Genomic DNA, 27,059 nt, shown 5'->3' on the forward strand with positions numbered 1-27,059 from the left:
AGCTGTCCTTGGTTTCTTCTTTTCTACAAATCTTTTAAGGTTCTGCTTCCTTCGATCTTTATAAGGTTCAAGCCCTTTCAAATGATGAGTTGTAGGAGTTTGTAGCTTCCGCTGATTGCGTCAAGGTTCTAGCTTTCGATGTTGTACATTCCTTCTATTCCTTCGAGTCTGTAGCATCTTTTATTTCCTTTAAGAGTCTACCTTTCATTAATTACTGCAAGACTCTAACGTACTTCAGTTCCTTTGATTCCTTCAGTGTTCTCACTTACATCGATTCCTTCAAGGTTCTACAGGCATCCTTCAATTCTGTTGAGGCTTTAGCTTTGATTCCTTAAAGTTTGAATGTTCCGTTGATTCGTTCAGTCTTCAGACTTTCTTTGATTCCTTTGAGTGATGTGTATAAGGAAGAAGGTGTAAAAGGTGTTCCAATGGAACAAACTAAAGAACCCTTAGGGTTTTTTTACACCTGGTCACTTCATGTGTTTTCTGTGATCAGATAGCTATCCGATGGTAAAAAGACCAGGTCTAAATGCCCTCTAAAACGTTTTCCAGACGGATATAAATCCGATGGTACAAACCCCTACAGGAGGTGGTCTGGGACACATTTCAGATGAAACTGGACAGGTGTAAATGAATGTGGTTGTTCAAGCCACATACGTCAGCGCTATACTCCTCCCAAACAGAGGTACGTCACTCGCAGATGATCTTTCACCCAGGTGTCTCGTCGCATCTTAAAACGCGCTGCTGCCGCCAGCGAAACTGCAGCAAACAGTAAATGCTGTTTTTTGTAGCATAACCGTCGTAACGAGTTTTTCCGTCATCTTTTTGATTGCATTCTGAAAACCGCATACACCAAAGTGTGTTCCATTTCAATTACCCCGGAAATGAGGTCAAATATATTAGCATTTTGTGCGGGAGTAGAAAGATCGGATCGCTATCCCATTCGCCAAGACGCATTTATGTGGCCTAATGTAAATAGTACAGTTTTAACAAATCAGAGAAAACACACGAAGTGACCAGGTGTAAAAGGACCCTTAGGCTTTTCCATTTGAACCCTTTTTCTATGTGTATATTCTTCTAGTCTTTAATCACATACTTCTGTTGTTAATCATCTATTTCACCAATACATATTGGTAATGAATTAATATGAAAGTAATTTTCTTCCTTGTAAATAAAATATATAAAAAGAGGTTTAGACCCACCCACCAAAAGACCATAGGAGTTTAAGGAGTTATTAGGGATTGTTTGATGTTCAGATATTGTAACTGCAAACCAAAATCCTGCCAGACGTTCTCAGATATCTAAGAATGACCTAACCGCTTACGTTATTATTTTTCCGCATTTAAGTATCTATACAGTCCCACATCCTTGCCAAGAACCTTTCAATAATACTAGATTTTAAGACTGCTTTCCTCTAGTGCTCTTTGTTCTGCTGTTTATCAGGTCTGTTAAAGCGATCTGCGTTGCTCTGGGCTTCCAGTCACCTCCCATCACTATAAAAGAGAGAGAGAGAGAGAGAGAGAGAGAGAGAGAGAGAGAGAGAGAGAGAGAGAGAGAGAGAGAGAGAGAGAGAGAGACTGGGTTTGAATGATGTTTCAACCTGACAATGAGGGTGTGTCCCTGAAAAAAGCAACCCTTAATAGTACTTGTAAAATAGATTTTTATTTACACAAACAACATTATAGGTCATTTATTGAGGTTGTCTTGTGGTTTAGTGGCTATCCCGTTAGCCAACACCTTTGGAGTTGGGGGTTCGATTCCATCTATGCTCTGGATGTCCATGCTTTGCAAGTTTTTCTAGATTCCTTGTGGTACCCTGGAATCCTCCAGAGTACAAAGACATGCGTTGTAGGCTGGTTGGCATCTCTACGTTGTCCGTAGTATGGTTTGAATAAGAAGCCATATTTGTCACATATACATAACAAAAAGAAAGAATTCTTTCTTCACGCAGGGTCAGCCATGATGTAGCATCCCTGGAGAAGGGAGGATTAAGGCCTTGCTGAGGGGCCCAACAGTGGCAGATGAGGGGCCCAACAGTTGCAGATTCTGTGCTGGGGAATGATCCCTAATCTTCCAATCAACACCCCAAAAACCTTAAACCATTGCGCTAGGTTGGCCCCCTATCTGAGAGTGTTCCTGCCTTACTCCCTGGGATCCTAGGGATATGCTCAAGGTTCTCCACAGTCTTGTTTAGTATAAGCATCACATAAATAAATGGACTAGAACACCCAAAGGTCTGAAACCAAAGGAAGTAGAAATGACAGTTATGTTCTATGCCTGACTGGAGGACCACGATACCACCTGTACAACTTACAGTGGGTTGATACAAATACAAAAAGGATGAGTATGATATAATGGGGACCTTCCTATGTGGGCTCCTTTGCCCACATAGTTCAAGTTCAAATACCAGTACTGAGATGGTATAAGTTGGTCTGGATAAAGGTAAATGCAGTAAATGTGTGTTTTTATGTTAACATCTGATCAACTGCTAAATTAGAACTATGTTAACTCATACAAGGGTCTGTGTAGAAACCTATAATGAAGCCTTTACCCATAGGAGAAGCTTTCCAACGAGCCCTTAAGCAATACTATTCTGTGAGATGTTGAGATCCGCTATTACTCAGTGATGAGTCATCAGCAGTCAGGTTTTCTCTTTACAATCAGCATTGTGGGTAATATCGCAGAGCTACCACCTAGGGGGAGGGAATGAGGCCTGGTTAGTGCATGTCGCACTAGGCTGTATTATAAGCTGTGATGTTTCTGTCCTGGTGCAGCATTTTATGACAGGGTGTGTGAGGTAAAAACGCAGAACTTGGACCAGACGATTGCTTTGATGTGGTGAGCACCCTGATGACGTACAGTTTTTTCCAGCAGGACGGACTGGCTGTACACGTTACTGCGTGTCTTACTGCACCGCAATGGGATCGTATAGAAAAATGCATGGTAGGCGGAAAAAGAGGATGCTGTTTTTTTTTGGCATAATTATTTCATCAAACATTTCTTCATTAAAATTTGCTCAATATTACGTCAGTTTATGAACGGGAGGTGCTTCTCAGTGGAACGTCTCCAGGGTGCTGTTCTTATATAAGATGGCTGTGTTATAAATGTGCCTGAAGGTTATGAGTGAGAAAGTGAAGCTGTTAGCAGACACAATAAGGGCAGCATCTGTTCGGGGAACATTTACAACCGAGCAGTTTGAAGCCTCAACACGGCACAATGGAGCCATTTATCTTTGCGTCAATAATGCAAATTTGGGTTTAGGTCCTAACTGTTATATAATGTGATGTGCAAGTGCCACTTCAGAGATTTTTGCAAGCAAAGTAAGCGAGTGTGGTTGTTTTTACCCTCTTGTTATGCTCATTCCTGAATGTTGTGGAATGTCTACCAGACTAATTGGTTGCAGTTATTGCTCAAATTATAGTAACTATAAGCAATAACTACCTCACCAGTCTCCATTTTTTCCCTATTTACAAATTTCCAGTGTGTCATGTGACTAAGAAATCACTCCATTGCCAGGAAAACACTTGTGGTCTTTGAGGTCTTTCTCTATATGTGGTCTTTGAGGACAACAACCTCCTAATTAATAGACTGTATCTGACTGTAGAAAGGACATTATTCATACTGTACTAACACTCTCTGGTGTTTATAACAGTTTATAATCACACCCTCCAGTGTCACCCAAATGAGGATGAGGTTCACTTTTGAGTCTGGTTCCTCTCAAGGTTTCTTCCTCTTCCATCTAAGAGAGTTTTTCCTCACCACAGTCACCACAGTCACCTCAGGCTTGTTCATTGGGATTAAATACAAACACATTTAAATATAAGTCTAAATATGAGTCCCCTGGAATAGACTTCAGGGTCCCCGAGTGCTACAGAAAACGGACGGATGTAAATATAAAACTTTAGCGTTGTTCTTTATTGTAATAACAAGATACAAGGCTTAAGAAATGATTATAAAGTATTGCTCTGCTTCAGTTGTTTTCATTACATGGGATGATGACTTACAGAAAAAAAGGATTAAGTGCCTAAACCTACGGTCTTATGACCCCACAGCATAATTACCCTTTGCCCAAGTTTGACTGCCTTCTGTTTTGGCTTTAAACACAGATGCCAACTGCGGCATGAGAGACAGGTCATTTTCTGCAAAAATGACAAGCATGCATGGGAAGGCGAGCTGGACAGACGGCATGTTTTTCCAGAAAAGAAAAAGCGTTACAATGTAAACACCAACGCACTTGGCTGTGAAAAGTCATTCAGGAGCGTATTGTAAATATTATGCTTTACGCATCTGTTTGCAATACCTTCGTGACAGCCATTTTAAAATGTTAAGCGGTGCTATAAAAACAACAGTCCCTTATGGGAATTAGTTTAGAAATGGTGGCATGCATGAGATGCACAAGAGAGAGATAGTGAGAGAGAGAGAGAGAGAGAGAGAGAGAGAGAGAGAGAGAGAGAGAGAGAGAGAGAGTTGCAGAACAAAGAATAATTAATACTATATTTAAAACAAACAGACAATTCTTTAATCCAAATGGTATAACAGTGAAATCGTAAAAAGTCAGACAGTATTAAACATTATAGCTCGTTCTTAATTCCTAAAAAAAAAAAAAACATTTTTTTCCCTCTCAGTCATCATTTAAATTCTTAAAACTGGCTTTTAAACACAACAAATCATGATTAATGTGTTTGGTTTAGTTAGCGATTGCGGCCTGATTAGTAACAGAGCGCGCAAATCTTATTCACAGTCAGGGATCTTGTTTTATTTTGTGTGTGTGTGTGTGTGTGTGTGTGTGTGTGTGTGTGTGTGTGTGTGTGTGTGTAAAGGCAGGATAGTTTGTGTGTATTTGTGTGTGTGTGTGTGTGTGTGTGTGTGTGTGTGTGTGTGTGTGTGTGTGTGGATGACAGGTGGTGCCTGATTCAAAGAGCAACTTATTTGCATACATTTGACAACCATCTGTGCTAATAGTGTCCACGATGTCTCTATTAGGCTACATGCCATGTGCCGCTGCCAGGAAAATCCGTGGCCACTTTGTGCCAATGTTGAGTCGGCATTTCCTCCACTGTAAACCTCGGTTTCTTGCCGTCTTGTACGAGGAGCTGGATGTACCTCAAAGAACCACTTGTCATGGTGTTTCTCTGTTCAGGATTGATTTCCCACTTACATACAGAGCTCATCATCTGCTGTTATCATGTGTACCTCATGCTGCTTTGATCACAGATCACGGCTAGCCCTTTAGTGCCCAAGCTATTTTGCATATACAAGTTTTAATTACATATTTTATTACTGACAAGAATTTGTGGGAATTTAGACTCTTGGAATTATTTCCTTACATGAGATTTATATCAATTCCAGATGCTAGTGTTGCCCCCCTGGACAAAGACGATCACACCGTTTTGAATTTTCTGTAAATTTATTTGCCCCGTTCGTTCATTTATTATTTTCTATCCACAGATTTGGGTTCAGAACACACTTTCCTGTTACAACATCCACATACATACATACATACACTCTTGTGTTTTTGTGTCTACCGCGCCACCACCAGTATGGCTTCACTATATTTTTTCCTTACAAATTTTTTAACAAATGATCTAACAATAAACATACATAAACAAGTATAAACAAATGAAATAATCATCTAAGTTATTTGAGGTCACTACACTAGCTTTTTCTTCCATGGACCTCACAAGTTTGTGCAAAACGTTATGATACATTTAAGATAAAAAGTTGGCTGATCTTATCCTGATTGAGCCGGTGAGGGTGAAGAAAATCATTCCAATCAAGCAGAAGCCACTCAAGAGACTAGAGAAAGTCAAGATCAACTGATTAACGAGGTGGAATCAGGTGTATCTCTTGATTGACTGGGATGAAAACCTGCAGCCGAACCGACACTTTACGGATCAGACCAGGCACCTCATTTCAGAACAGATCCATCTGAACATGTGTAAGGAATCCATCAGTAAATTGTTTGAGTATTGTACTGTAAGTTACGCTATTTTACCAAGATGTCATGTTCTTTATGTGTGTATTCATTGTGTTTCTGACTCTTCACCACGTTTATTCGGTTTAACGCTATTTGGATTAGATTTTAGATTTCTATGCAGCGTGAACTGTGTTACTCTGGTTTTCTGGACTGTGCTTGTTTGCCAGACTTCTTTTTCAAGCTCTCTATTTTTGAACCTTTGCCTGAACTGTTTACTTTAATAAATCCGCACGTGGACTCAACCGGACAACAGCTTGGACATCTTTATTACAACTTGCTTCCAAAGAAGAGAAAATTTGAGCTTTTGTACAAAGCAGTTAACTTGTTAAGTCAATATTTTTTTCTAATTTGTTTACATCACAGTGGATCATGTAAATAATGGAGCTCAGGGACAGAAGTAGGCTGAGGACACGAGTGCAGGTGAGATCTTTATATATAAACTCAAACAGATGAACTCAAACCCTCACAGCTACAGGCGAAAGGAATAAGTAAAACAGATCAAGGATTCTTCCTCTTCCATCTAAGGGAGTTTTTCCTCACCACAGTCACCTCTGGTTTGTTCATAAATACAAACACATTTAAATAGAAGTCTATCTTAAATCTTGAACTTTCTGTACTATATTTTGCATGTTCTATAAAGCTGCTTTGAGATATTTACATTAGACCCTCTTATCCAGAGTGACTTACATTCTTACTTCAATTTATACAACTGAGCAATTGAGGGTTAAGGGCATTGCTCAGGAGCCCAGCAGTGGCAACTTGGCGGACGTGGGATTCGAACTCACGACCTTCCGATCACTAGTCCAACATCTTAACCACTAGGCTTCCTCTTCCATCTAAGGAACTTTTTCCTCACCACATTCACCTCAGTCACCTCAGACTTGTTCATTAGGGATAAATACAAACACAATTAATAAATGTCTTATATTAATAATGGAACTTAGAATCTTTGTATAATATTAAACTTGTCGTATTATGTTTCTTATGTGCTGTAAAGTCACGTTAAGACAATGTCCATTGTTAAAAGCTCTATACAGATACATTTGAATTGAATTGATCAGATTGTCAGATCAATAGTCAGACCACAGAAAATCAATAAACCAATAAAAAAAAAACAGAGCTACTGAAATACAACTGGTTGAAAAGGGTTTTTTAATTTTTCCTAAACTCTCTTCCATGAAAAATGTACTTGGTTTAGCCCAGTCGGATTACTTTACTCTTTCCAGCGGTTGACACAAGAATGAAGAGTAACTGGTTAATTTCTGCGGTTTGATCATATTTCCTCACCTTTATCAGTAGGCCAGGAAAAGACAATATACACAGCAGCTTGTTTGTGAAGGTATTAAGATTATCTAAAGAATGATTTCATAGGAAAAGAAGTTTTCCAATTTGATGAAAATCAGCCTTGAAATGCACAAACCGTTTGTCCATAAAGTCGATATAAACATCTGTATCCTGTGTTGAATATTTGCATTTGACACCACATGAAGCATTTCAGACTCGGTTTCCTATGAGCATGATGAATGAGCGTAACGCTTAATTCAAACCTCACAAGCCGAGGACGTTCTCATGGCTACGGGTCCCACAGGACGGACAGAGAACACACACATGCACATACCGGCTAAGAAGGATACGGTTAAAAAAGAAGGAGGTTGTGTTCAGAGGATGGAAACTTTAGAGTCACAAAGGGCGCTGTAGTGGTTTAGAGAAAGACAGAGATGTCCAGAGGCACAGTAACAAATGGATGCGAGGAAGACGTGCCAACATCAGCACACGCACTCACAGTGCAGTCTTCTCGATCACGCTCGGATTTCCATCAGCTTTGTGAAAGCTTCTGTTGTAGATGTTGGAGCTGCTTGAGAGACTCAATATCAATACAGCAAGATCTAAGGATCAGTAGAAATTAGTGCGACAGATATATGGTGTCTATGACAACTTCCTCTACTCCAGACCTCAACATTTCCTGCGTACTGGGATGAGAATTTTGCCTATAAGAACCGCACGTATTGGTTTTATCTCAGGCCATCGGCCACATCTTTGGCGAAACTTGAAGGCGATGGTAAATTTGGGAAAGCAACAATATTGTTTTAAAGCTGGAGAGGAAAAAGAAATGAGGTGAGAGAAATAAGAGGAATAAGTCATCTGTACTGATAAAATTTGGACCAGCTTTTGTATTTTGTTGGGTTTTTTTTTTTTGTTGGATGAGGAAGAAGATTTTATCACTTTAACTCTCATCATCTTCCTCTGGTAAATACGCCAACTGTGTACGATCATGGATTTGCACACAGGAACCTGATTCACTTCTATCATTTATGATGCGATAACATTCAACTTATACGGCATGTCTGTAATTAATTTAACGATTAAAAATGTTTTATAAAGTTTAACTTTAGCTACAAAGAAACAAGGACCTGGGGCAGGATTGGAAGGCATGGACACAAAACAATTGACTCATCTGTAATTTATTGTAACGTAAGAACATCTTATTGAAAGTATTCCACATTTGGTTTGCATTTACAGGGTCTGATTTTTGTAATTAAGTGATATGTTAAAGGCGGGGTCTCCGATGTTTGAGAAATGCATCAGAAAACTGAGTGGGGCCGACAAACTAAACAAAAATCAAAACAAACGTGTAGCCAATGAGCAGAAATGGGCGGGGCTTGTCAATATGGGCGGCGAGAGTGTTCAGTGCGCATGTGTGAAATTAGCAGAAAGCGGTTTTAACATTGACATGGAGGATAAAAACAAAGAAAGAAAGAGAAAAAAGGCTTATGATAAGGCAAGAAGTAGGACGTGTTAATATAGGATCAGCTTTCCAGCACTGGAGAGAACTGAAGGAGCAGGAAGTTGGCCACATATTCACAGGTTGGAGTTTCCCGAGTCAATAACTTCTGAGCTAAACGCTGTTACTACACAAATAACACCTCTTTTCTATCGTAGTAATGTAGAGACGCAGCTACAACCGCGTTTTGTGTAGTAACAGCGTTTAGCTCAGGAGTTATTGACTCGGGAAACTCCGACCTGTGAATATGTGGCCGACTTTACTTAAGACGCCGAGGCGCTTTTTTCCTTCTCGATAGGTGAGTAACGTTGGTTTTGCTTTGTTACACAGAACTAATATATGCCTTTGTCCTTTACATGATTATGTTTGTGTGTCATTTTTGCTTGTTTGTTTATCTGCAATCGTATTGTTCTTCCCTTCAGCTATGATAAAGACACATTTTTTTCCATTAGTTGCCTGGGTTACGTATGTATGTGTGGGCGGAGCTATCAATACAGGGGTGGGACCCATTTGGGTTAGGGGCGTGTTTGTTTTGGTGATGTCAAATGTCGACATTGGCTTTCACACAACGGAGACGCTACCTATAACACACACCAGCCCTAAACATAGCCACTGAAGTGACAGGATGGTTTCTTTTATTAGTAATCATCCACAAACGAATAAATCGATTCCATGACATAAAATTTTAAAGCTACAGACTAGAATGTACTGGCTAGGAACGATCATGTCATCGCTGTAAGATACCACAAACTGTGGGGTTAACATCTTTTTGGAACATCGTATTTAATATGTGGCTTAGAGTTAATTATTTGGCAAAAACAGTAGAAAAAGTCTAGTTTGGTTTTAGAATTTGCTTAAAAAGCTCCAATGATACGTATATATATATCCATGTCGCAATGCCAGTGCCTTCAGTATTTCTTTTAGCTTCGTTCCAAGATTGAAATACGCTTTAATAATATCAATCATCTCTATGTTTAGGTTTCTGTGACCACAGTGGTCTAATTCAATTGATTTCTGTTTCTCATTCAGTTTAAAATTCATAAGTTGACACAAGTTAAGTACCTCGTGGCCACAAAAATAGATCGAGAACTTATCTTATATTAATGTGGTCCCACTTTATTAAAAATAATAACCACCATCCCGGTTGCCTCAGAAATCCTATAAATGCAAAAGTTACCCTAGTGGTCGTGAAAAATGTTAAACAATTTTACCAATAAATGCTGAATTGATTCCGGAGCTGTGAGACTCCCTAATTAACTGCACATTTACTGTGAAAATAATATGTGAATGTAAATACACAGACCAGGCTGCTGGTAAATTAGCCTGCTAGCAGCACTGTGATGTAAAACAACCTAAGAGCAATGTAGGGGAGAATTAATAGCTAGCAAGTCACTTGATCATTTAAATAAGACCAAAGGTGGATTACTTACTTTTAAGAAAAGTCTAAAATCTGAGGGAAATTGTACAGAATTTGACCTCAAACTGTTGAAGAAACAGCTTCATGCTAACAACTTCATTCTAAATGCAGTCCTAAAGATAGCATGTGATTTAGCAAGTTTTGAAGACAGGCAAATTTATATTTTATTTTAAAATTAACAACTGGTGGTGTTTATTGTAAGTGTTTGTTGCCTTTTTGGACTCCTTTATCATTTGTAATTTTGCTCCCATTTAAAATGGTCCGGCACAAGCCCAGGCGTTTTTAGGGTCATGATTGAGGACAATGTCCCGTCCAGAGACGAGCTGTTTCGTGTTGAGGTTTTGTTCAAACCGACCATCGAAAATACCCTCGCTAATGAATGTTTTTGTTTTTCATTGGTTGTTGTTAATCTTACCCAGATACAATAGTGCTGTTTTCTGATTGGCTGTTGTGTAGCCTCTTTTTTTAATTGACTGATAAGTGTCAGGCTCGACTAAGAGCTCCAGGGGAGACGCGCTTGATTCTGCCTGGTTCCATAGAGACAGCGGTGCGGACAGATGCATTTATAAGTCAAAAAGGTTTTCTGCGTGAGAAATACGATGTGTTGTGGGAGAACGTGACAAAAGACCCAAATGCGTGACTGTCACTCTCAATGTGTGACACTTGACAGCACTGCAAAGAATGTAGATGTACTGTATGCTAGCTAAACGAGCTTGTGTAAACATTACGTTAGCATTCCTCGATATGACGCTAGCTGTTTTTTTACTACAAAATAAAAGATTTACTACAGCGATAGAGCTTTTATTAGCTACATTACCACTGTTTTTTTTTACCAGTTGTCATTATTGATCTGTTATTTTTACAAAACACTAGAAGCTAGTAATATTAGCCTGTCATTTCTATTTTAAAATACTGTCTTATATATCTAAATTTCTCTGTCTTCGTGTCTTCAAGGTGTGTCCTTTCCTCCTTGTTTCTTGTAGCTTTTTTGTCTTTCTTTTCATTTGCACAAAAAGACAGGATGAAAAATGACATTCCCGACGTGAGGCGTCCACCAGCGAGAATGGCAGCTGAAAGCAATTTCCTGTCAAAACCTGCATGTCTGGTAAAAGACAGCTGAAGGGCGAGAAGACAATACGACATTAACAGTAAGACAGAGAGAACCTCCCTGATTAATCTCTGCACGGCACGGCGCTGTGAGACGCCGCGATACTGTCAGACCACCACCACAGTTACGAGTAACAGGTTTACTAAAAAAAGCAGCACTTTTTTTGTCTTTTTTTTAAGATTACAATAAAATCTGTCTGCTGCATGTTTAAATAAAATGTTAAATACAACATGGTGTGTGTTCTTTCTGATATATTTGTGTCCAGGTTGCAACAATACACATTGGAATTTATTCAGGAACAGCGTAAAGACACGTAGAGCTCCAGGACCATAGGATCATCTGTATTTAGGTTTCTTTGAGGTTCTCTGGTTTCCTTTAACATCACAAAAAAAGCCAGATTGATAAATATACATAATTCTTCATCCATGCTCAGATTAACTACAGAGGTGAGAGTAAGTCACACACGTGCAAGTACCTGTAAGTCTCAAGTCATGAATGTCAAGTCAAAGTCGAGTCCAGTCTTTTTTTAAAATCTGTCAAGCAAGTCTCAAGTTTCAAATTTGCGACTTAAGTCTGACTCGAGTCAAGTCGAGTCCCCCGTCTCTGAGTCAATTAACTCAAGTCCGAGTCAAATCTCAAGTCATGAATGTCAAGTCAAAGTCAAGTCCAGTCTTTTTTTAAAATCTGTCAAGCAACTCTCAAGTTTCAAATTTGCGACTTAAGTCTGACCCGAGTCAAGTCGAGTCCCCCGTCTCTGAGTCAATTAACTCAAGTCCGAGTCAAATCTCAAGTCATGAATGTCAAGTCAAAGTCAAGTCCAGTCTTTTTTTAAAATCTGTCAAGCAACTCTCAAGTTTCAAATTTGCGACTTAAGTCTGACCCGAGTCAAGTCGAGTCCCCCGTCTCTGAGTCAATTAACTCAAGTCCGAGTCAAATCTCAAGTCATGAATGTCAAGTCAAAGTCAAGTCCAGTCTTTTTTTAAAATCTGTCAAGCAACTCTCAAGTTTCAAATTTGCGACTTAAGTCTGACCCGAGTCAAGTCGAGTCCCCCGTCTCTGAGTCAATTAACTCAAGTCCGAGTCAAATCTCAAGTCATGAATGTCAAGTCAAAGTCAAGTCCAGTCTTTTTTTAAAATCTGTCAAGCAAGTCTCAAGTTTCAAATTTGCAACTTAAGTCTGACTCGAGTCAAGTCGAGTCCCCCGTCTCTGAGTCAATTAACTCATGTCCGAGTCAAATCTCAAGTCATGAATGTCAAGTCAAAGTCAAGTCCAGTCTTTTTTTAAAATCTGTCAAGCAAGTCTCAAGTTTCAAATTTGCGACTTAAGTCTGACCCGAGTCAAGTCGAGTCCCCCGTCTCTGAGTCAATTAACTCATGTCCGAGTCAAATCTCAAGTCATGAATGTCAAGTCAAAGTCAAGTCCAGTCTTTTTTTAAAATCTGTCAAGCAAGTCTCAAGTCTCAAATTTGCGACTTAAGTCTGACCCGAGTCAAGTCGAGTCCCCCGTCTCTGAGTCAATTAACTCATGTCCGAGTCAAATCTCAAGTCATGAATGTCAAGTCAAAGTCAAGTCCAGTCTTTTTTTAAAATCTGTCAAGCAAGTCTCAAGTCTCAAATTTGCAACTTAAGTCTGACCCGAGTCAAGTCGAGTCCCCGTCTCTGAGTCATTTAACTCAAGTCCGAGTCAAATCTCAAGTCATGAATGTCAAGTCAAAGTCATGTCGAGTCTTTTTTTTAAATCTGTCAAGCAAGTCTCAAGTCTCAAATTTGCGACTTAAGTCTGACTCGAGTCAAGTCATATTACTCGAGTCCCCCATCTCCGATTAACCGTCATCCCATTCAAGATGGATTGCCAGATCAAGCCCAGTTCGAACGAATGATTCTTATCATATTTTGAGTGTATCATGTGAGGATCAGACATTTGAAAACAAATATGAGAAATATAAAGTGTACGAAAATAATATAAGGTGTTGAAATATGGAAAGATGGTGTGATGCAGCCGGACATGAAGCGGATCATGTGGTAGCTCAGTGGTTAAGGTGTTTGACTACTGATCAGCAGGTCATTGGTTCGAATCCCATGCCTACCAAGTTGCCACTGCAGGGCCCCTGAGCAAGGCCCTTAACCCTCAATTGCTCAGGTGTATAAACTGAAATAAGAAAATGTAAGTCACTCTGGATAAATATACTCTGCTGTAAATGAGTAAGTGAATTCTTTTAAATAACAGCACATTTTTATAACATTTTGTAACGAATGACACATTGTACTTTTATCCATTTGTTGTTAAATTAAAGTTTTTTTTTTTTTTTAGTTTTTATACATTATTTAATTTTTTTAAAGGTTTCTCAAAAGATGACTTCATTTTTATGTGATCACAAATTACCCAAATACTCGCTTTAATTAAGAACGTACAGTACGTGATGCTTTAATACTTCAAACTTCTTGGAATTATTACTTATGTGCTTCTGTGATTTTTTTATTGAATTTTTGTTTTCTCTTTGCATCTCTTTATTTTTGACTGCCATTCTAATAAAAAAATACAATAATTAATGTTGTTAATTGTTTATATTGTAAGTAGTTTCTGACATCGTGCTTATTCAACACCGCATTGTATATTTCCCACCATATGGCGATTGTGTATGGATGTAAAATAAAGCTCTGTGCACATTCTCTCTACAATAATTAGAGTCTGTTTCTCATCGCTTATCTTCCTAAACCCTTAATCATGCCGTACGCACCCGGTTTGCTCCTTGAAAGCCGAGCTCGTTCAAGGGCGAGAGATATTGACAGTCGTTTTTCATCCTCGCGTTTATCGGACGTCATCCAGTTTTAGCTCCTTCATCAACCAGCGGAAGCACTTTGATTGTAGTTCATTTTTGTTTTATAATATCTTAATAACTGTTTGCATTTTTTTTTTTACTTCTTCACATTTATATAGCAGAAAGCAGAAATGCTTGCCAAGTGTTGGGACTAATTATATGTGCTCATCCTCCAGCAGCGTCCTCCAGGAGGACACCTTATCGCCGCAGCCCTATCTGTTTATTAAAGCAGAGCAAAGCAATCTGGCCTGGAAAATATGAAGCCTGACTGTTTTTCTCCCTCTTATGTTTTTACAGCCAGTCAGGCCTTGCCCTGGAGTAATTGAGCAATTAAAAATGATTGATTCATTGCCAAGAAGACTGTGAGACAGAATGAGAGAGAGAGAGAGAGAGAGAGAGAGAGAGAGAGAGAGAGAGAGAGACAGAGAGAGAGACAGAGAGAGAGAGTGAGAGAGACAGAGAGAGAGACAGAGAGAGAGTGAGAGAGACAGAGACAGACAGAGAGACAGAGAAATAAGGGGAGAGAGACAGAGAAAGAAGGGGAGAGAGAGGGAGAGAGAGGTATTGGGTGTTTCATATGAAAATAATGTTAGATATATTTTGGATATACTATATATACAAAAATGAGATATTTATATATACCTATATATATTTATAGAGTATAATATATCTGTATATATCAAATTACATATATATTTATATACATATATATATATATATATATATATATATTTATAGATACATATATATTATATAATATATATATACATATATATATAATTATATATAATCCTATATATTAAATATATCAGTATATAACTTATATATATATTATATATACATATATATTTTATATATATTCGAACATATATATATTACATACATATATATATACATATATTATATCAATATATATATTATATATAGTATATACTTATATATATACATAATTACTTATATATATATACTTTTTATTTCTTTACATTATTATCAAAGGAGAGAGAAAAAAATAAAAGTTGTGATGAGTAAAGATGGAGACATGGAGCTTGTCTTTAGGGCTGATATTCAGAGCCTCTGTGCTGATGTTTAACACATACTTAGTTGTGTATATGAAACTGATGTTAACACTGTAAATGTAAGGCATTAAAACATGAATAAATTACTACATTTCAGGAAGTTTAATCATACAACCTGCACACATTATACATTAAAACACTACTTTTTGGGGTAACTGAGCCTCATAACCCCATCCTTAGGTGTTCACTTCCTGTTTTGGGGGTTTCGGTGGTGGTTAATATGATGAAACTCATATGAAAAAAAAAATGCTGATGGGTTTATGAATTTGTAGTTTTAATGTCTTATAATAATCATAGAAAAGCTCAAATAATAAAAAGGGTTAGTTTTTCCTTCACACAAATGTTTGTATCTTCAAAGTTAATGTTGATATCAAACCCATTTCTACTCTCTAAGATGCCCCAAGTGCTTATTCATAAGCAACTAAAATTTGAAGGCATTATTTTCAACCACTAATATTCTCTGTAAGGTTATCAACAGAGGCAAAATGCCCCGTAAGTCGATTTAACACCAGTGTGCTGCTAAAACGTCTTCAACATAATCGAGCTTTCAGGCTTTCGTGCCAAGTAAGCACGACTGATACATTCATTCATTCATTCATTTTCTACCGCTTATCCGAACTTCTCGGGTCACGGGGAGCCTGTGCCTATCTCAGGCATCATCAGGCATCGAGGCAGGATACACCCTGGACGGAGTGCCAACCCATCGCAGGGCACACACACTCTCATTCACTCACACACTCCGGACAATTTTCCCGAGATGCCAAACAACCTACCATGCATGTCTTTGGACCGGGGGAGGAAACCGGAGTACCCGGAGGAAACCCCCGAGGCACGGGGAGAACGTGCAAACTCCACACACACAAGGCGGAGGCGGGAATCGAACCCCCAACCCTGGAGGTGTGAGGCGAACGTGCTAACCACTAAGCCACCGTGCCTCCCCTGACTAATACATATAAAACATATTTACTTTCTTTTATTCACCGACTGTGGCGTTATGTCCTAGAGGTGAAAGGTCGAACCGTAATGAAAAAAAATGTCTTCGACCCAATGGGATCGAGTTATCGAAGTAATTACATCTGATTTATGGAGTTCAGTCTTACAGAGGAAGATCCAGGAAACCCAGACGTCTCTTCCTATCTTCCATATAGCGCCTCTTGTAATCCCCCTGCTTACTTATCGATATATGAGAGATATTAAAGAAGACACCGACATCTTCCCTTTACTTCACTTGACTAGATTTTAAGCAGCTCTTAAGCAGAGTTTCTTCCTCATCACATCACCATGACAGCCTGCATCTGTGAGCTCCATGTCTCTGATGTCTCGGGCCACCCAGACGGACAGAACGGTGTCTTTACTTTAACCCGGACGTTTATTGTGTATAATTACATCTCTGGCCTCGTCTTACAGCGTGTAGAGGAAGCAGGACTCTAAATAGCCAGGAAAGAGTCTGACCAAAACAAAGCACAAATAAAAGACGTTAATTGAATTGACTTGAATGTGTTTTTCCTAATTTATGGATCATATTAGCTGGTTAGTTTTAATGATGGCTTCCTGGTTTGATTACTTATATTAATCAGAGGCTCTGGCTTCGTCACCGCATGAACTTGGTGAACCGTTAGTTCTACCGGTTCTTTCCAGCAGGAAAAACCAGCATAAAAGCAGTGATCTGAGTGCTAATGGGAATGTGGGAGAGCTGCAGAGAGAAATGTATCCAGGAAGTTATCTGTTTAAAGATGTTGTCTTTGGGGTAATATCAGAATGATTGTAAATACAGGATGGGAAAGTTCCATAAGAGTTAGAGGCTCGGGAACAATTCTCTATGGGGCAAAAGTACTCTACGATTTCTAGTTATTAAGCATTTTACTGTAAATTTTAATTTACGTTTCTGAATATCAAATTTTGAAAATTTAGGTTGTAAACAGCCGGAAATTCAGCAAGAAACATTTATCCTAAATTTCATGTGTGTCTGTGTGTGTGTGTGTGTGTGTGTGTGTGTGTGTGTGTGTGTGTGTGTGAGTGTGTTTGTGTGTGTGTGCGTGCGTGCGTGCATGTGTGTGTGTGTGCAGGGCGGGCCTGGGTGTGTGTGTGACGTGACGTGCATGGGTGGGGGTGTGTGATGGTGTTATGTGTTGGGTTTGGTGTGTGTGTGTGTTGGAGTGTGTGCGAGAGGATAGAGCAGAGGAGAGTGGGGTGGCTGTGTGTGTGCGTGTGTGTGTGTTTGTAGGTGTGTGGGTGTGTGTTTGTGTGTGTGTGTAGGTGTGTTTGTGTGTAGGTGTGTGGGTGTGTGTTTGTGTGTGTGTGTAGGTGTGGTGTTGTTTTTGGGTGTGGGTGTAGTGCTGTATTGTGGTTGTGTGTGGTGTGGGTGTGTGTGTGTGTGGTGTTGGTTTGTGTGTGTGTGTGGTGGTGTGTTGTGTGTGTGTGGTGGTGTGTGTGGGGGTGTTTGTGTGTGTGTGTGGGTGTGTTTGTGTGTGGTGTGGTGTTGTGTGTGTGTGTGTGTGTGTGTTGGTGTGTGTGTGTGTGTAGGTGGGTTGTGTGTGGTGTGTGTGTTGTGTGTTGGGGTGGAGGGTGTGTGTGGTTTTGTTGTAGGTGTGTGGGTGTGTGTGTGTTTGTTTGTGTGTGGTGTGTTGTTTGTGTGTGTGTGTTTGTGTTTGTGTGTGTGTGTAGGTGTGTTTGGTGTAGGTTGTGTGGTGTGTGTGTGTCGGTGTGTTTGTGTGTATGTGTGTGGTGTGTGTTTGTGTGTGTGTGTAGGTGTGTTTGTGTGTAGGTGTGTGGGTGTGTGTGTGTGTGTGTGTGTAGGTGTGTTTGTGTGTGGGTGTGTGTTTGTGTGTGTTTGTGTGTGTGTGTAGGTGTGTTTGTGTGTAGGTGTGTGGGTGTGTGTTTGTGTGTGTGTGTAGGTGTGTTTGTGTGTAGGTGTGTGTGTGTGTAGGTGTGTTTGTGTGTAGGTGTGTGGGTGTGTGTTTGTGTGTGTGTAGGTGTGTTTGTGTGTAGGTGTGTGGGTGTGTGTTTGTGTGTGTAGGTGTGTTTGTGTGTAGGTGTGTGGGTGTGTGTTTGTGTGTGTAGGTGTGTTTGTGTGTAGGTGTGTGGGTGTGTGTTTGTGTGTGTGTAGGTGTGTTTGTGTGTAGGTGTGTGGGTGTGTGTTGCTTATTTATTTTAATCTATCTGATATTGTTGCGTTGTTAAAATTTTCAAGAATTTTCCAGAAAGAGACACATCATCAATACACAATTGTCAGACTGTATATTTATAATCACACCCTCCGGTGTCACCCAAATGGTGATGAGGTTCACTTTTGAATCTGGTTCCTCTAAAGGTTTCTTCCTCTTCCATCTAAGGGAGTTTTTCCTCACCTCAGTCACCTCAGACTTGTTCATTGTGGATAAATACAAACACATTTACATTTAAATTAAAATTTGCATATCTAAATTTTCTAACCATTAATCTTTCAATTAAGAATGTGTTTTATGTTGAAAGTAACAGTAGATAATTCATCAGTTTCCTGTGTAGAAGATACTTTTATTCTGTACGTTGGAGCATCATCACTGATGTGTATCTCCAACTGGAAGAATTACATATAAAGATTTTTGTATCCGTTTGCGATAATAGACGAAAGTCGCATCGACCTCAATGAAACAAAAACAGGAACATGCTACGTATCGTGATGCCGGCGTTATATAACATGAATTTGTGTATGAAAACATCTAAAGAGCAAAGATGAGATGAAACGAGAGGAAGGATATGCCTCGAGGAATCAAGCTGAAGCAGAGCACAAAGCCAAACGGCACTCAACAAACTGGCCACAGCCTCTAAAGTGACTCGCTTATTCCTGAAGCCGACGCACATTTTTTCCTTAGGCTGGGGCCTCTGTGGTTTCCATGGGAAGTTTATGTGAGACACCAGGATCTCTCTGTGTCCACAGATGACTTTCTCATGTGTTTCTTTCTGCAGGAATATTCTAGCACTCTGGTCAGTACCTCTCTCTCTCTCTCTCTCTCTCTCTCTCTCTCTCTCTTAACTCTCTCAGAACCCGGAATCGAACACAACCCTAACTGGACGTCTATAGTCTTCGGGATTCTGTGTGAAAATGACCCAATGAGTGGGGAATCCCGGGGCGCCCTCGGTGATGCCGACACTCGAGAATGACATTTCTTTCATCAAAGGTTTAGCTCTGCTCAAAGGAAGCCATTGTGCTCCTCCGAGAGAATTTCAATTACACGATGCCGCATGGGGGAGTTAAATGAGGCAGGTTGCTATAGGGTTTACTTAGGCTCCATGCCATGCTCTCAGTCCGTGCCTCAAAAAGTAAGTGCACGCTGTCAATGTTCTCCATTCTGCCGCTCTCTTGAAAGGCGCTCAAAAGGAAAAAAGAGGCCTAGCTGGAAGGGTGCCGGTCCTTATAACTTTAAAATGCTAGAAGATTCCTGAATGTCCTCGCAGGAGAGCTTAAGAGGTCACTGCAGAGACTGATTTTTTATTTTTTTTTTAAGAAAAATGCTAATGCTGTGAAACAAAAAATGTTGCCTTTACCCAAAAGGAATTAAAGCTAGCAAAGAATAATTAGCATTATCGAATCTGAGCAAACAGGTCCCGCCTTCCTCCTATTCAAATCCCGTTACCCACATTAGCATTTTTGGTGTCAAGGATTACTTGGAGTGTTCTCCAGACCCTAGTAACATAATATAAGTCCCCTCGGATATTCTCAGGCAAAACAATTGAAGTGCTCAGCCATTGAATCCTAGTTTACTGATTGGGATACGCCTAAGCGCTTTGGCACAATCTCCAGTAAAGATAAATAGCAGTACTCGGGAACCCTTCAGCTAATTGGCTACACGGCTAATTAAAAATGCTAAGCTGTTAAGAGAAGTGCTTTCTGCTTACAAGGGATGACAGATATTAATCTGTTCTGTGCTAGAATATAAACAACTGTTGACATTTTAACTTTTGAATGAATATATGCCTATAGGAATAAATGGCACAATAATTAATTATCACGAAGGCATTGAGTGTAAATAAAATGTGGTGTTGGGAGAATGCTGTGATTACATTATAACCGTGTCAGGGATCAGGATAGTCTGTGCAAAAAACATGGTATAATAAAATACCCTGAAATTTCCACATAGACTAAACACATTACATCATGAACCACATGTCAAATGCATGGGGGGAAAAAAACAAAAATAAATTTGCATATGGAAAAAATGTAATTGTGTTTAAAGTGTGCGAGGAGAAATGAGCTGTGTAAGTGTTATGAGAAAATAAGGCGATTCAATTTTTTTAAATCGCATTTGAAAACAAATGAATCACATTGTGCAGAAAAATGAATCATCTAAAGGAAAAGTCACATGTGAAAAATGAATCATTTAAAAAAAAAACAAAGGTGAAAATCAGATTCAGATCAGAAATGTGAAGATTCGGCTGAAGACGTATGGATTGTATTATATTATAATTATATCATATATTATATCATATTTTTTATATATATATATATATATATATATATATATATATATATATATATATATATATATATATATATATATATATATATTAATCATCTGGGGAAAAAAGGGAACTGAATAAACAGTTTTTATAAAATCAATTGAAATTAAATGAATTATATAAAGATAGGTAAAGAAATGAATTATTAATTCTGAAAGAAAACAATATTAATTGTGTAAAAATCAAGCAAACACACATTAAAATAAATAATAAACAACTATAAATTCAATATCAATTAGTGAACACAAATAAATCCTGGGGGGAAAAAAATTGCACATGAAAAAAAAAAAAAAACACAACAATGAAATGATTGGGTGAAAAAATGAATCATTTAACAAAATGAATCAAATGGAAAACTGACATAAATATAAATGATTCATGAGTCAAAATAATGTGAATAAGTTAATTGTATGGGTAAAAAAAGTCCACACGAGAAAAATAACAGGAAGTTTATGTGTTCTCAGCTTTAAAAGAAAATAATTCTCCTTATCTCAAACTATATACTGGGTCATCAGCATGTCCTTAATATTCACTACAGTCTCCAACATCTGTTGTTTCGATTTGGCTCGGCAGGTACAGGTCTCACCTTGCCCCGGTTTGAGCTCCAGGAAAAAAATAGCCTTAGGTGAAAATGTCAGCAAATCATCCGTTCCCAGTCCCAGAATACCCCAGCAGAAATGATTGATATCATCAGGGACAGCGAGAGCAAAACTGTGGCCGGTGTGAGAACGGCGTTCCCCGAGCTGGATAAATCAAACACGGAGACAGACGGATGACAGACAGCCCTCGCACGCTAAGCAAAGGTCACAAGGCAGGGGTGGAAAACGTAGCAAAGCTCTTTGAGTCCATCCTGTGAGGAGATTTTGCTTTGAGAGGAGGAAGAGCAGGAGGAGGAGGAGGAGGAGTTTGGTGGAAAACGATTTCCCATACACCTTGGGAAGCGTGTTGTTGTGGACCACACAGGCAGAGTAAAGAGCTTCACCACCTGCTGCCTCTTCCTTCTTCTCTGCTACAGCAGCACTGTCATGTACAGAATGTGATATTTATACTGCACTTTGTTTTACTCTCCTTACTCATTCGCACGTTCTTCTGTATCACGGCCGAGGCCATCGGGAATCCAGAGAATATTCCTGGGAAACGCTGGGCATCAGTGGGGAATTCACCCGATGGACTAGTGTTTAATGATGGACTGATTCATGGAGATTCATTACATCACTAAACACTGCTTTTGTAAAAATGCTACCATGCAATATCTATCTATCTATCTATCTATCTATCTATCTATCTATCTATCTATCTATCTATCTATCTATCTATCTATCTATCTATCTATCTATCTATCTATCTATCTATCTATCTCTATATGCCTATCTGTCTGTCTGTCTGTGTCTACTTCTCACTCTATCTATCTATCTATCTATCTATCTATCTATCTATCTATCTATCTATCTATCTATCTATCTATCTATCTATCTATCTCTATATGCCTATCTGTCTGTCTGTCTGTGTCTACTTCTCACTCTATCTATCTATCTATCTATCTATCTATCTATCTATCTATCTATCTATCTATCTATCTATCTATGTATCTATCTATCTATCTATCTGAAGTGGGGCAAATACGTATTTGATACACTGCCGATTTTTCCCACTTACAAAGAATGGAGAGATCTTTAAATTTCATTGTAGGTACACCTCAACGGTGAGAGACAGGATCGAAAATCCAGAAAATCACATTGTATGATTTTTAAATAATTAATAATTATTAAGGGGGGCACGGTGGCTTAGTGGTTAGCACGTTCGCCTCAAACCTCCAGGGTCAGGGTTTGATTCCCACCTCCGCCTTGTGTGTGTGGAGTTTGCATGTTCTCCCCGTGCCTCGGGGGTTTCCTCCGGGTACTCCGGTTTCCTCCCCCAGTCCAAAGACATGCATGGTAGGTTGATTGGCATCTCTGGTAAATTGTCCGTAGTGTGTGAGTGTGTGAGTGAATGAGAGTGTGTGTGTGTGCCCTGTGATGGGTTGGCACTCCGTCCAGGGTGTATCCTGCCTCGATGCCCAATGACGCCTGAGATAGGCACAGGCTCCCCGTGACGAGAAGTTCGGATAACGCGGTAGAAAATGAGTGAGTGAGTGAGTAATAATTATTAAGAAGTAATTGATCACCTACCACCCAGCAAGCAATTCCGGCTCTCACAGTCCTGTTAGTTTGTCCTTAAGAAGCCCTCCTATCCTCAATTCACTACCTGTATTAATTGCACCTGTTTGAACTCAGTACCTGTATAAAAGACACTTGTCCTCACACTGAATCAATCAGACTCCAATCTCTCCACTGTGGGCAAGAACAAAGAGCTGTCTAAGGACACTAGGGACAAAATTGTAGACCTGCACAAAAATGGGATGGGCTACAGGACAATAGGCAAACAGCTTGGTGAGAAGGCAACAACTGTTGGTGCAATTATTAGAAAATAGAAGATATTCGATCTCCCTCGGAATGTGGCGCTATATAAGATCACATCTCGTAGAGTATCAATGATCCTGAGAAAGGTAGGACCTCATCAATGACCCGAAGAGAGCTGGGACTGCAGTTTCAACGGTTACCGTTAGTCACACACTACTGTACACCGTCATGGATTACAATTTTGCAGCGCCTGCATGGTCCCCCTGCTCAAGCCAGCACATGTCCAGGCCCATCTGAAGTTTGCCAAAGACCATCTTGACGATCCAGAGGAGGAATGGGAGATGATCATTTGGTCAAATGAGACCAAAATAGAACTTTTTGGTATACTCTCAAACTTTTTTTTTTTTTTTACTTTTTACTTTTTTGGCTCCTGCCTCAAGTGAAGGAGTTTAAGTATCTTGGGGTCCTGTTCACGAGTGAGAGAAGGATGGAGCTGGAGATCGACAGGTGGATCGGTGTATCTTCTGCAGTGATGTGGTTGATATACCGGTCTGTTGTGGTGAAGAAAGAGCTGAGCCGCAATGCGAAGCTCTCTATTTACCAGTCGATCTACGTTCCTACCCTCACCTATGGTCATGATCTTTGGGTCATGACCGAAAGGACAAGATCCCAGATACAGGCAGCCGAAATGAGTTTCCTCTGTAGAGTGGCTGGGCGCTCCCTTAGAGATAGGGTGAGGAGCTCGGTTGCTCTGGAGGAGCTCAGATTAGAGCTACTACTCCTCCACATCGAGAGGAGTCAGCTGAGGTGGCTCGGGCATCTGTTTCGGATGCCTCCTGGATGCCTCCCTGGGGAGGTGTTCCGGGCATGTCCAACCGGGAGGAGGCCCCGGGGAAGACCTAGGACATGCTGGAGGGACCATGTCTCTCGGCTGGCCTCGGTATTCCCCCGGAAGAGCTGGAGGAAGTGTCTGGGGAGAGGGAAGTCTGGGCATCCCTGCTGTCTGCTGCCCCCGCGACCCAGCCCCGGATAAGCGATGGATGGATGGATGGATGGATGGATGGATGGATGGATGGATGGATGGATGGATGGATGGATGGATGGATGGTATAAACTCTATTTGAAGTATTTGGAGGAAGAAGAAGGATGAGTACAATCCCAGGAACACCATCCCAACCATGAAGCATGGGGGTGGAAACATCATTTGGGGGTGCTTTTCTGCAAAGAGGACAGGATGACTGCAACGTATTGAGGGGACGATGGATGGGGCCATGTATCACAAGATTTTGGGCAACAGCCTCCTTCCCTCAGTGAGAGCATGGAAGATTGGTCGCGGCTGGGTCTTCCAGCATGAAAATGACCCCAAACACACAGCCAGGGCAACTAAGGAGTGGCTCCATAGGAAGCATTTCAAGGTCCTGGAGTGGCCTAGCCAGTCTCCAGACCTAAACCCAATAGAAAATCTATGGAGGGAGCTGAAACTCTGTGTTGCCCAGCGACAGCCCCAAAACTAAAAGATCTGGAGAAGATCTGTATGGAGGAGTAGGCCAAAATCCCTGCTGCAGTGTGTGCCAACCTGGTCAAGAACTACAGGAAATGTCTGACCTACCAAATATTACGTTCTATTTTTCCATTGTATCAAATACTGTATATAAAAAATTACAGATCTAAGTGGGAAAACTTGAAAAATCGTCAGTGTATCAAATATTTATTTGCCCCACCGTATCTATCTGCCTGTGTCTACTTTGCTCTCTATCTATCTATCTATCTATCTATCTATCTATCTATCTATCTATCTATCTATCTATCTATCTATCTATCTATCTATCTATCTGTGTCTACATCTATCTATCTATCTATCTATCTATCTATCTATCTATCTATCTATCTATCTATCTATCTATCTATCTATCTATCTATCTATCTATCTATCTATCTATCCGTCTGTCTGTCTGTCTGTCTGTCTGTCTGTCTTTCTGTGTCTACTTCTCTCTCTTTTTCAGCTAGAATTACTCAATGTAGCTGATTTATGGAAGGAGTCCCCAGCATCAGTGTTCTGTTCCAGTCAGTGGTCACTTTGAGGTTTTTGTGGTATAATATCTGCTGTAACTTAAGTGAAAGGAGAGAAACTATGTTGTTAAACAAACTTTTAATGTTACTTTAAATTGATAAAAGTACACGTGGTTCTTTAATAATAATAATAATAATAATAATAATAATAACGTTTTGCATGTAAGTCCTTCATCACATACTCTGATGCTGTAGATGAAACAGTTCGTATACAAGTTTAACCCTGACAGGACTGAATGACTAATGACTCCTGCAATTAACCTTAGCTGTGTTGAACGAGTAGACGTGTTTCTAGTCGAAGTTACATTCCTACTCCAAACACACCGACCCACAGAGTGCCTGCATATACATATGTCATACAGACAGAAATAACTTTTGAAATATGCCGTCTCAGGAGGGACGTATAAATAAATGCTCTCCAAGCCCAGACAGGTGTCCTCACAGCTGGAGACCACAGGCTGCATGACTGAAATATAGATTTGCTGCTCAACCTGACAACCAGCCCAACAGCCACTCGCAATTTACAGGTCACACAACGTTTCCATTTCGCTTTAAATCAGACTGAACGTCGGCTATTTATAAGCTGTGTACTATACGCAGACATGTGACACGTGTGCGAGGTTTTGAGGATCGCTAATTCAACATGCAAAAAAAGCACCATTCATTCATTCATTTACCTGAACTACCTCGGGTCACGGGGAGCCTGTGCCTATCTTAGGCGTCATCGGGCATCGAGGCAGGATACACCCTGGACGGCGTGCCAACCCATCGCAGGGCACACACACACTCTCATTCACTCACGCACTACGGACAATTTTCCAGAGATGCCAATCAACCTACCATGCATGTCTTTGGACCGGGGGGGAAACCGGAGTACCCGGAGGAAACCCCTGAGGCAAGCGTGCTAACCACTAAGCCACCGTCCCCCACCCCAAATAAGCACCAAATCCCGCTTTTTCTTCAAAGCCTATTTCATACACACCACTAGTGCTGAAGTTCTGCTTCAGATTTATTCCACATGCCAGCCATCGCAGCTCTGGAATTCAGCAAACCAACGCTCTTCATGTTTCCGATCAAAGTCTAACACTTGCCTAAATATTTTCGCTCTACTGTACGATCGAGCTGTTCTTAGATGCTCCAAAGTGCTTCCACATAAACTCTATACATTCTTTGAAATGCCATAATATAAGTCAACAATTTTCCACTGCAGTGTTTCAGGGTGGTGTAGCGCTATATAGGACCAACATAAATATACACCCAGCACTTACATGATGCACTATTTACTGTAATAGTGTTTGCATCTACTGTACAATTTTTATGTAGATAATTACATTACAATTATTCAGTCTAATACTGCAACAGCTAATACTGCGAAACTATCATCATTGCTGGAGATGACTCTCACCCCCTGTATGAAACGGTTTCAGCTCTGAGCAGCTCCTTCAGCGACAGACTGTTACATCCTAAGTGTCTGAAGGAGAGATACAGACGCTCTTTTCTCCCTGCTGCTATTAGACTGTACAGTCAGAGCTGCTCCCAGTGAACCAGTCACCATAATACACACCGTTATTACCGTTTCACTGCAATAATAAACAATAACAAAGCATTTTAAACATGTGCAATAACAGAAATTTCGGAAATTGTGCAATATTACCTGTGTGCAATATGCCTTCAGTGTAACCACTACTCTTTTTATACATTTATATATATATATATATATATATATATATATATATATATATATATATATATATATTATATTATATTATATTATATTATATTATATTATGTCTTTATTCTTTTTATATATTTTGGTTTTTTGTATATACTGTATATTACATTATTTCTTTATTCTTTTTTTATATATTTGCTGCTGTATCAGAGAAATCTCCCCATTGTGGGACAAATAAAGATA

This window comes from Tachysurus fulvidraco, chromosome 8, assembly GCF_022655615.1.
Source record: "Tachysurus fulvidraco isolate hzauxx_2018 chromosome 8, HZAU_PFXX_2.0, whole genome shotgun sequence".
NCBI lineage: Eukaryota > Metazoa > Chordata > Actinopteri > Siluriformes > Bagridae > Tachysurus > Tachysurus fulvidraco.